This window comes from Lutjanus erythropterus, chromosome 14 (assembly GCF_056507025.1).
Source record: "Lutjanus erythropterus isolate fLutEry1 chromosome 14, fLutEry1.hap2, whole genome shotgun sequence".
In the NCBI taxonomy this organism is placed as follows: domain Eukaryota; kingdom Metazoa; phylum Chordata; class Actinopteri; order Lutjaniformes; family Lutjanidae; genus Lutjanus; species Lutjanus erythropterus.
In genome coordinates, this window is record NC_139330.1 from 29,733,249 (window position 1) to 29,745,925 (window position 12,677).

Genomic DNA, 12,677 nt, shown 5'->3' on the forward strand with positions numbered 1-12,677 from the left:
ATGTATGTATGTATGTATGTATGTATGTATGTATGGTCATATGTATGTATGTATTTATGTATGCATGGTCATATGTATGACCATATGTATGTATGTATGTGTATATGTATGTATGGTCATATGAATGTATGCATGGTCATATGTACGTATGGTCATATGTATGTATGTATGTATGTATGTATGTATGTATGTATGTATGTATGTATGGTCAAATGTATGCATGTATGGTCATAAGTATGTATGTATGGTCATATGTATGTATGTATGTATGTATGTATGTATGGTCATATGTATGTATGTATGTATGGTCATATGTATGTATGTATGGTCATATGTATGTATGCATGGCCATATGTATGTATGTATTCTCATGTGTATGTATGTATGTATGTATGGTCATATGTATGTATGTATATATGCTCATATGTATGTATTCTCATATGTATGTATGTATGTATGGTCATATGTATGAATGTATGCATGCTCATATGTATGTATGTATGTATGTATGCATGGTCATATGTATGACCATATGTATGTATGTATGGTCATATGTATGCATGTATGGTCATAAGTATGTATGTATGTATGTATGTATGTATGCTCATATGTAAGTATGTATTCTCATATGTATGTATGTATGTATGTAAGCTCATATGTATGTATGTATGTATGTATGTATGTATGCTCATATGTATGTATGTATGTATGTATGTATGTATGCATGGTCATATGTATGACCATATATATGTATGTATGTGTATATGTATGTATGGTCATATGAATGTATGCATGGTCATATGTATGTATGGTCATATGTATGTATGTATGTATGTATGTATGGTTATATGTATGCATTTATGTTCATAAGTATGTATGTATGTATGTATGGTCATGTGTATGTATGTATGTATGTATGTATTCTCATATGTATGTATGTATGTATGTATGTATGTATGTATGTATGTATATATGTATGTATGTATGCTCATATGTATGTATGTATGTATTTATGCTCATATGTATGTATGTATGCATGGTCACATGTATGTATGTATGTATGCATGTATGGTCATATGTATGTATGTATGTATGTATGTATGTATGTATGGTCATATCCCTCTATGGTACACATTATGATGCCAGTGAGGGAAATGTGTTTTTATGTCTCAAAATAGACTAAATAAACATAATCTGAAGAAATTTACTTTTATTTTTGGAAGTTTTTGGGGTTCGTTGCCTGTAGGCAACACTGTACCATAATGGTGCATAAGTGAAAAAGAATATTCCTTTTCCAATTTGAACAGTGTTTATTTCATAAACATATGCAAAAATATTCAGTAACATCAAGAAGTCACAATTCATTTTAAATTTTAAATTAAAAAGAATTATAAAAAGAATTTATATATATATGTATGTATGTATGTATGTATGTATGTATGTATGGTCATATGTATGTATGTATGCTCATATGTATGTATGCATGGACATATTTATGTATGTATTCTCATGTGTATGTATGTATGTATGTATGGTCATATGTATGTATGTATATATGCTCATATGTATGTATGCTCATATGTATGTATGTATGGCCACATGTATGAATGTATGCATGCTCATATGTATGTATGTATGTATGTATGCATGGTCATATGTATGACCATATGTATGTATGTATATGTGTATGTATGTATGGTCATATGAATGTATGCATGGTCATATGTATGTATGTATGTATGTATGTATGGTCATATGTATGCATGCATGGTCATATGTATGTATGGTCATATGTATGTATGTATGTATGTATGTATGTATGGTCATATGTATGCATGTATGGTCATAAGTATGTATGTATGGTCATATGTATGTATGTATGTATGTATGTATGTATGTATGTATGTATGTATGGTCATATGTATGTATGTATGTATGGTCATATGTATGTATGTATGGTCATATGTATGTATGTATGCTCATATGTATGTATGAATGGTCATATGTATGTATGTATTCTCATGTGTATGTATGTATGTATGTATGTATGGTCATATGTATGTATGAATATATGCTCATATGTATGTATGCTCATATGTATGTATGTATGTATGTATGTATGTATGGTCACATGTATGAATGTATGCATGCTCATATGTATGTATGTATGTATGTATGCATGGTCATATGTATGACCATATGTATGTATGTATGTGTGTATATATGTATGGTCATATGAATGTATGCATGGTCATATGTATGTATGTATGTATGTATGCTCATATGTATGTATGTATGTATGCTCATATGTATGTATGTATGTATGTATGTATGTATGGTCATATGTATGTATGTATGTATGTATGAATGTATGCATGGTCATATGTATGACCATATGTATGTATGTATGTGTATATGTATGTATGGTCATATGAATGTATGCATGGTCATATGTACGTATGGTCATATGTATGTATGTATGTATGTATGTATGTATGGTCATATGTATGTATGTATGTATGGTCATATGTATGTATGTATGGTCATATGTATGTATGCATGGTCATATGTATGTATGTATTCTCATGTGTATGTATGTATGTATGTATGGTCATATGTATGTATGTATATATGCTCATGTGTATGTATACTCATATGTATGTATGTATGTATGGTCATATGTATGAATGTATGCATGCTCATATGTATGTATGTATGTATGTATGCATGGTCATATGTATGACCATATGTATGTATGTATGGTCATATGTATGCATGTATGGTCATAAGTATATATGTATGTATGTATGTATGTATGTATGTATGTATGGTCATATGTATGTATGCATGGTCATTTGTATATATGGTCATGTGTATGTATGTATGTATGTATGTATGTATGCCCATATGTAAGTATGTATTCTCATATGTATGTATGTATGTATGTATGTATGCTCATATGTATGTATGTATGCTCATATGTATGTATGTATGTATGTATGTATGGTCATATGTATGTATGTATGTATGTATGTATGTATGCATGGTCATATGTATGATCATATGTATGTATGTATGTGTATATGTAGGTATGGTCATATGAATGTATGCATGGTCATATGTACGTATGGTCATATGTATGTATGTATGTATGTATGTATGGTCAAATGTATGCATGTATGGTCATAAGTATGTATGTATGGTCATATGTATGTATGTATGTATGGTCATATGTATGTATGTATGTATGGTCATATGTATGTATGTATGGTCATATGTATGTATGCATGGTCATATATATGTATGTATTCTCATGTGTATGTATGTATGTATGTATGGTCATATGTATGTATGTATATATGCTCATATGTATGTATTCTCATACGTATGTATGTATGTATGGTCATATGTATGAATGTATGCATGCTCATATGTATGTATGTATGTATGTATGCATGGTCATATGTATGACCATATGTATGTATGTATGGTCATATGTATGCATGTATGGTCATAAGTATGTATGTATGTATGTATGTAAGCTCATATGTATGTATGTATGTATGTATGTATGTATGGTCATATGTATGCATGTATGGTCATAAGTATGTATGTATGGTCATATGTATGTATGTATGTATGTATGTATGTATGTATGTATGGTCATATGTATGTATGTATGTATGGTCATATGTATGTATGTATGGTCATATGTATGTATGTATGCTCATATGTATGTATGAATGGTCATATGTATGTATGTATTCTCATGTGTATGTATGTATGTATGTATGTATGGTCATATGTATGTATGAATATATGCTCATATGTATGTATGCTCATATGTATGTATGTATGTATGTATGTATGGTCACATGTATGAATGTATGCATGCTCATATGTATGTATGTATGTATGTATGCATGGTCATATGTATGACCATATGTATGTATGTATGTGTGTATATATGTATGGTCATATGAATGTATGCATGGTCATATGTATGTATGTATGTATGTATGTATGCTCATATGTATGTATGTATGTATGCTCATATGTATGTATGTATGTATGTATGTATGTATGGTCATATGTATGTATGTATGTATGTATGTATGTATGCATGGTCATATGTATGACCATATGTATGTATGTATGTGTATATGTATGTATGGTCATATGAATGTATGCATGGTCATATGTACGTATGGTCATATGTATGTATGTATGTATGTATGTATGGTCATATGTATGTATGTATGTATGGTCATATGTATGTATGCATGGTCATATGTATGTATGTATTCTCATGTGTATGTATGTATGTATGTATGGTCATATGTATGTATGTATATATGCTCATGTGTATGTATTCTCATATGTATGTATGTATGTATGGTCATATGTATGAATGTATGCATGCTCATATGTATGTATATATGTATGTATGTATGCATGGTCATATGTATGACCATATGTATGTATGTATGGTCATATGTATGCATGTATGGTCATAAGTATATATGTATGTATGTATGTATGTATGTATGTATGTATGTATGGTCATATGTATGTATGCATGGTCATTTGTATATATGGTCATGTGTATGTATGTATGTATGTATGTATGTATGCCCATATGTAAGTATGTATTCTCATATGTATGTATGTATGTATGTATGTATGCTCATATGTATGTATGTATGCTCATATGTATGTATGTATGTATGTATGTATGGTCATATGTATGTATGTATGTATGTATGTATGTATGCATGGTCATATGTATGATCATATGTATGTATGTATGTGTATATGTAGGTATGGTCATATGAATGTATGCATGGTCATATGTACGTATGGTCATATGTATGTATGTATGTATGTATGTATGGTCAAATGTATGCATGTATGGTCATAAGTATGTATGTATGGTCATATGTATGTATGTATGTATGGTCATATGTATGTATGTATGTATGGTCATATGTATGTATGTATGGTCATATGTATGTATGCATGGTCATATATATGTATGTATTCTCATGTGTATGTATGTATGTATGTATGGTCATATGTATGTATGTATATATGCTCATATGTATGTATTCTCATACGTATGTATGTATGGTCATATGTATGAATGTATGCATGCTCAAATGTATGTATGTATGTATGTATGCATGGTCATATGTATGACCATATGTATGTATGTATGGTCATATGTATGCATGTATGGTCATAAGTATGTATGTATGTATGTATGTAAGCTCATATGTATGTATGTATGTATGTATGTATGTATGTATGTATGGTCATATGTATGCATGTATGGTCATAAGTATGTATGTATGGTCATATGTATGTATGTATGTATGTATGTATGTATGTATGTATGGTCATATGTATGTATGTATGTATGGTCATATGTATGTATGTATGGTCATATGTATGTATGTATGCTCATATGTATGTATGAATGGTCATATGTATGTATGTATTCTCATGTGTATGTATGTATGTATGTATGTATGGTCATATGTATGTATGAATATATGCTCATATGTATGTATGCTCATATGTATGTATGTATGTATGTATGTATGTATGGTCACATGTATGAATGTATGCATGCTCATATGTATGTATGTATGTATGTATGCATGGTCATATGTATGACCATATGTATGTATGTATGTGTGTATATATGTATGGTCATATGAATGTATGCATGGTCATATGTATGTATGTATGTATGTATGCTCATATGTATGTATGTATGTATGCTCATATGTATGTATGTATGTATGTATGTATGTATGGTCATATGTATGTATGTATGTATGTATGTATGCATGGTCATATGTATGACCATATGTATGTATGTATGTGTATATGTATGTATGGTCATATGAATGTATGCATGGTCATATGTACGTATGGTCATATGTATGTATGTATGTATGTATGTATGGTCATATGTATGTATGTATGTATGGTCATATGTATGTATGCATGGTCATATGTATGTATGTATTCTCATGTGTATGTATGTATGTATGTATGGTCATATGTATGTATGTATATATGCTCATGTGTATGTATTCTCATATGTATGTATGTATGTATGGTCATATGTATGAATGTATGCATGCTCATATGTATGTATGTATGTATGTATGCATGGTCATATGTATGACCATATGTATGTATGTATGGTCATATGTATGCATGTATGGTCATAAGTATATATGTATGTATGTATGTATGTATGTATGTATGTATGTATGGTCATATGTATGTATGCATGGTCATTTGTATATATGGTCATGTGTATGTATGTATGTATGTATGTATGTATGCCCATATGTAAGTATGTATTCTCATATGTATGTATGTATGTATGTATGTATGCTCATATGTATGTATGTATGCTCATATGTATCTATGTATGTATGTATGTATGGTCATATGTATGTATGTATGTATGTATGTATGTATGCATGGTCATATGTATGATCATATGTATGTATGTATGTGTATATGTAGGTATGGTCATATGAATGTATTCATGGTCATATGTACGTATGGTCATATGTATGTATGTATGTATGTATGTATGTATGGTCAAATGTATGCATGTATGGTCATAAATATGTATGTATGGTCATATGTATGTATGTATGTATGGTCATATGTATGTATGTATGTATGGTCATATGTATGTATGTATGGTCATATGTATGTATGCATGGTCATATATATGTATGTATTCTCATGTGTATGTATGTATGTATGTATGGTCATATGTATGTATGTATATATGCTCATATGTATGTATTCTCATACGTATGTATGTATGTATGGTCATATGTATGAATGTATGCATGCTCAAATGTATGTATGTATGTATGTATGCATGGTCATATGTATGACCATATGTATGTATGTATGGTCATATGTATGCATGTATGGTCATAAGTATGTATGTATGTATGTATGTAAGCTCATATGTATGTATGTATGTATGTATGTATGTATGGTCATATGTATGCATGTATGGTCATAAGTATGTATGTATGGTCATATGTATGTATGTATGTATGTATGTATGTATGTATGTATGGTCATATGTATGTATGTATGTATGGTCATATGTATGTATGTATGGTCATATGTATGTATGTATGCTCATATGTATGTATGAATGGTCATATGTATGTATGTATTCTCATGTGTATGTATGTATGTATGTATGTATGGTCATATGTATGTATGAATATATGCTCATATGTATGTATGCTCATATGTATGTATGTATGTATGTATGTATGTATGGTCACATGTATGAATGTATGCATGCTCATATGTATGTATGTATGTATGTATGCATGGTCATATGTATGACCATATGTATGTATGTATGTGTGTATATATGTATGGTCATATGAATGTATGCATGGTCATATGTATGTATGTATGTATGTATGCTCATATGTATGTATGTATGTATGCTCATATGTATGTATGTATGTATGTATGTATGTATGGTCATATGTATGTATGTATGTATGTATGTATGTATGCATGGTCATATGTATGACCATATGTATGTATGTATGTGTATATGTATGTATGGTCATATGAATGTATGCATGGTCATATGTACGTATGGTCATATGTATGTATGTATGTATGTATGTATGGTCATATGTATGTATGTATGTATGGTCATATGTATGTATGCATGGTCATATGTATGTATGTATTCTCATGTGTATGTATGTATGTATGTATGGTCATATGTATGTATGTATATATGCTCATGTGTATGTATTCTCATATGTATGTATGTATGTATGGTCATATGTATGAATGTATGCATGCTCATATGTATGTATATATGTATGTATGTATGCATGGTCATATGTATGACCATATGTATGTATGTATGGTCATATGTATGCATGTATGGTCATAAGTATATATGTATGTATGTATGTATGTATGTATGTATGTATGTATGGTCATATGTATGTATGCATGGTCATTTGTATATATGGTCATGTGTATGTATGTATGTATGTATGTATGTATGCCCATATGTAAGTATGTATTCTCATATGTATGTATGTATGTATGTATGTATGCTCATATGTATGTATGTATGCTCATATGTATGTATGTATGTATGTATGTATGGTCATATGTATGTATGTATGTATGTATGTATGTATGCATGGTCATATGTATGATCATATGTATGTATGTATGTGTATATGTAGGTATGGTCATATGAATGTATGCATGGTCATATGTACGTATGGTCATATGTATGTATGTATGTATGTATGTATGGTCAAATGTATGCATGTATGGTCATAAGTATGTATGTATGGTCATATGTATGTATGTATGTATGGTCATATGTATGTATGTATGTATGGTCACATGTATGTATGTATGGTCATATGTATGTATGCATGGTCATATATATGTATGTATTCTCATGTGTATGTATGTATGTATGTATGGTCATATGTATGTATGTATATATGCTCATATGTATGTATTCTCATACGTATGTATGTATGGTCATATGTATGAATGTATGCATGCTCAAATGTATGTATGTATGTATGTATGCATGGTCATATGTATGACCATATGTATGTATGTATGGTCATATGTATGCATGTATGGTCATAAGTATGTATGTATGTATGTATGTAAGCTCATATGTATGTATGTATGTATGTATGTATGTATGTATGTATGGTCATATGTATGCATGTATGGTCATAAGTATGTATGTATGGTCATATGTATGTATGTATGTATGTATGTATGTATGTATGTATGGTCATATGTATGTATGTATGTATGGTCATATGTATGTATGTATGGTCATATGTATGTATGTATGCTCATATGTATGTATGAATGGTCATATGTATGTATGTATTCTCATGTGTATGTATGTATGTATGTATGTATGGTCATATGTATGTATGAATATATGCTCATATGTATGTATGCTCATATGTATGTATGTATGTATGTATGTATGTATGGTCACATGTATGAATGTATGCATGCTCATATGTATGTATGTATGTATGTATGCATGGTCATATGTATGACCATATGTATGTATGTATGTGTGTATATATGTATGGTCATATGAATGTATGCATGGTCATATGTATGTATGTATGTATGTATGCTCATATGTATGTATGTATGTATGCTCATATGTATGTATGTATGTATGTATGTATGTATGGTCATATGTATGTATGTATGTATGTATGTATGTATGTATGCATGGTCATATGTATGACCATATGTATGTATGTATGTGTATATGTATGTATGGTCATATGAATGTATGCATGGTCATATGTACGTATGGTCATATGTATGTATGTATGTATGTATGTATGGTCATATGTATGTATGTATGTATGGTCATATGTATGTATGCATGGTCATATGTATGTATGTATTCTCATGTGTATGTATGTATGTATGTATGGTCATATGTATGTATGTATATATGCTCATGTGTATGTATTCTCATATGTATGTATGTATGTATGGTCATATGTATGAATGTATGCATGCTCATATGTATGTATGTATGTATGTATGCATGGTCATATGTATGACCATATGTATGTATGTATGGTCATATGTATGCATGTATGGTCATAAGTATATATGTATGTATGTATGTATGTATGTATGTATGTATGTATGGTCATATGTATGTATGCATGGTCATTTGTATATATGGTCATGTGTATGTATGTATGTATGTATGTATGTATGCCCATATGTAAGTATGTATTCTCATATGTATGTATGTATGTATGTATGTATGCTCATATGTATGTATGTATGCTCATATGTATGTATGTATGTATGTATGTATGGTCATATGTATGTATGTATGTATGTATGTATGTATGCATGGTCATATGTATGATCATATGTATGTATGTATGTGTATATGTAGGTATGGTCATATGAATGTATTCATGGTCATATGTACGTATGGTCATATGTATGTATGTATGTATGTATGTATGTATGGTCAAATGTATGCATGTATGGTCATAAATATGTATGTATGGTCATATGTATGTATGTATGTATGGTCATATGTATGTATGTATGTATGGTCATATGTATGTATGTATGGTCATATGTATGTATGCATGGTCATATATATGTATGTATTCTCATGTGTATGTATGTATGTATGTATGGTCATATGTATGTATGTATATATGCTCATATGTATGTATTCTCATACGTATGTATGTATGTATGGTCATATGTATGAATGTATGCATGCTCAAATGTATGTATGTATGTATGTATGCATGGTCATATGTATGACCATATGTATGTATGTATGGTCATATGTATGCATGTATGGTCATAAGTATGTATGTATGTATGTATGTAAGCTCATATGTATGTATGTATGTATGTATGTATGTATGGTCATATGTATGCATGTATGGTCATAAGTATGTATGTATGGTCATATGTATGTATGTATGTATGTATGTATGTATGTATGTATGGTCATATGTATGTATGTATGTATGGTCATATGTATGTATGTATGGTCATATGTATGTATGTATGCTCATATGTATGTATGAATGGTCATATGTATGTATGTATTCTCATGTGTATGTATGTATGTATGTATGTATGGTCATATGTATGTATGAATATATGCTCATATGTATGTATGCTCATATGTATGTATGTATGTATGTATGTATGTATGGTCACATGTATGAATGTATGCATGCTCATATGTATGTATGTATGTATGTATGCATGGTCATATGTATGACCATATGTATGTATGTATGTGTGTATATATGTATGGTCATATGAATGTATGCATGGTCATATGTATGTATGTATGTATGTATGCTCATATGTATGTATGTATGTATGCTCATATGTATGTATGTATGTATGCATGTATGTATGGTCATATGTATGTATGTATGTATGTATGTATGTATGCATGGTCATATGTATGACCATATGTATGTATGTATGTGTATATGTATGTATGGTCATATGAATGTATGCATGGTCATATGTACGTATGGTCATATGTATGTATGTATGTATGTATGTATGGTCATATGTATGTATGTATGTATGGTCATATGTATGTATGCATGGTCATATGTATGTATGTATTCTCATGTGTATGTATGTATGTATGTATGGTCATATGTATGTATGTATATATGCTCATGTGTATGTATTCTCATATGTATGTATGTATGTATGGTCATATGTATGAATGTATGCATGCTCATATGTATGTATGTATGTATGTATGCATGGTCATATGTATGACCATATGTATGTATGTATGGTCATATGTATGCATGTATGGTCATAAGTATATATGTATGTATGTATGTATGTATGTATGTATGTATGGTCATATGTATGTATGCATGGTCATTTGTATATATGGTCATGTGTATGTATGTATGTATGTATGTATGTATGCCCATATGTAAGTATGTATTCTCATATGTATGTATGTATGTATGTATGTATGTATGCTCATATGTATGTATGTATGCTCATATGTATGTATGTATGTATGTATGTATGGTCATATGTATGTATGTATGTATGTATGTATGTATGCATGGTCATATGTATGATCATATGTATGTATGTATGTGTATATGTAGGTATGGTCATATGAATGTATGCATGGTCATATGTACGTATGGTCATATGTATGTATGTATGTATGTATGTATGGTCAAATGTATGCATGTATGGTCATAAGTATGTATGTATGGTCATATGTATGTATGTATGTATGGTCATATGTATGTATGTATGTATGGTCATATGTATGTATGTATGGTCATATGTATGTATGCATGGTCATATATATGTATGTATTCTCATGTGTATGTATGTATGTATGTATGGTCATATGTATGTATGTATATATGCTCATATGTATGTATTCTCATACGTATGTAAGTATGTATGGTCATATGTATGAATGTATGCATGCTCAAATGTATGTATGTATGTATGTATGCATGGTCATATGTATGACCATATGTATGTATGTATGGTCATATGTATGCATGTATGGTCATAAGTATGTATGTATGTATGTATGTAAGCTCATATGTATGTATGTATGTATGTATGTATGGTAATATGTATGTATGTATGTATGTATGTATGCTCATATGTATGTATGTATGTATGTATGTATGCATGGTCATATGTATGACCATATATATGTATGTATGTGTATATGTATGTATGGTCATATGAATGTATGCATGGTCATATGTATGTATGGTCATATGTATGTATGTATGTATGTATGTATGGTTATATGTATGCATTTATGTTCATAAGTATGTATGTATGTATGTATGGTCATTTGTATGTACGTATGTATGTATGTATGTATGAATGTATGTATTCTCATATGTATGTATGTATGTATGTATGTATGTATGTATATATGTATGTATGTATGCTCATATGTATGTATGTATGTATTTATGCTCATATGTATGTATGTATGCATGGTCACATGTATGTATGTATGTATGTATGCATGTATGGTCATATGTATGTAT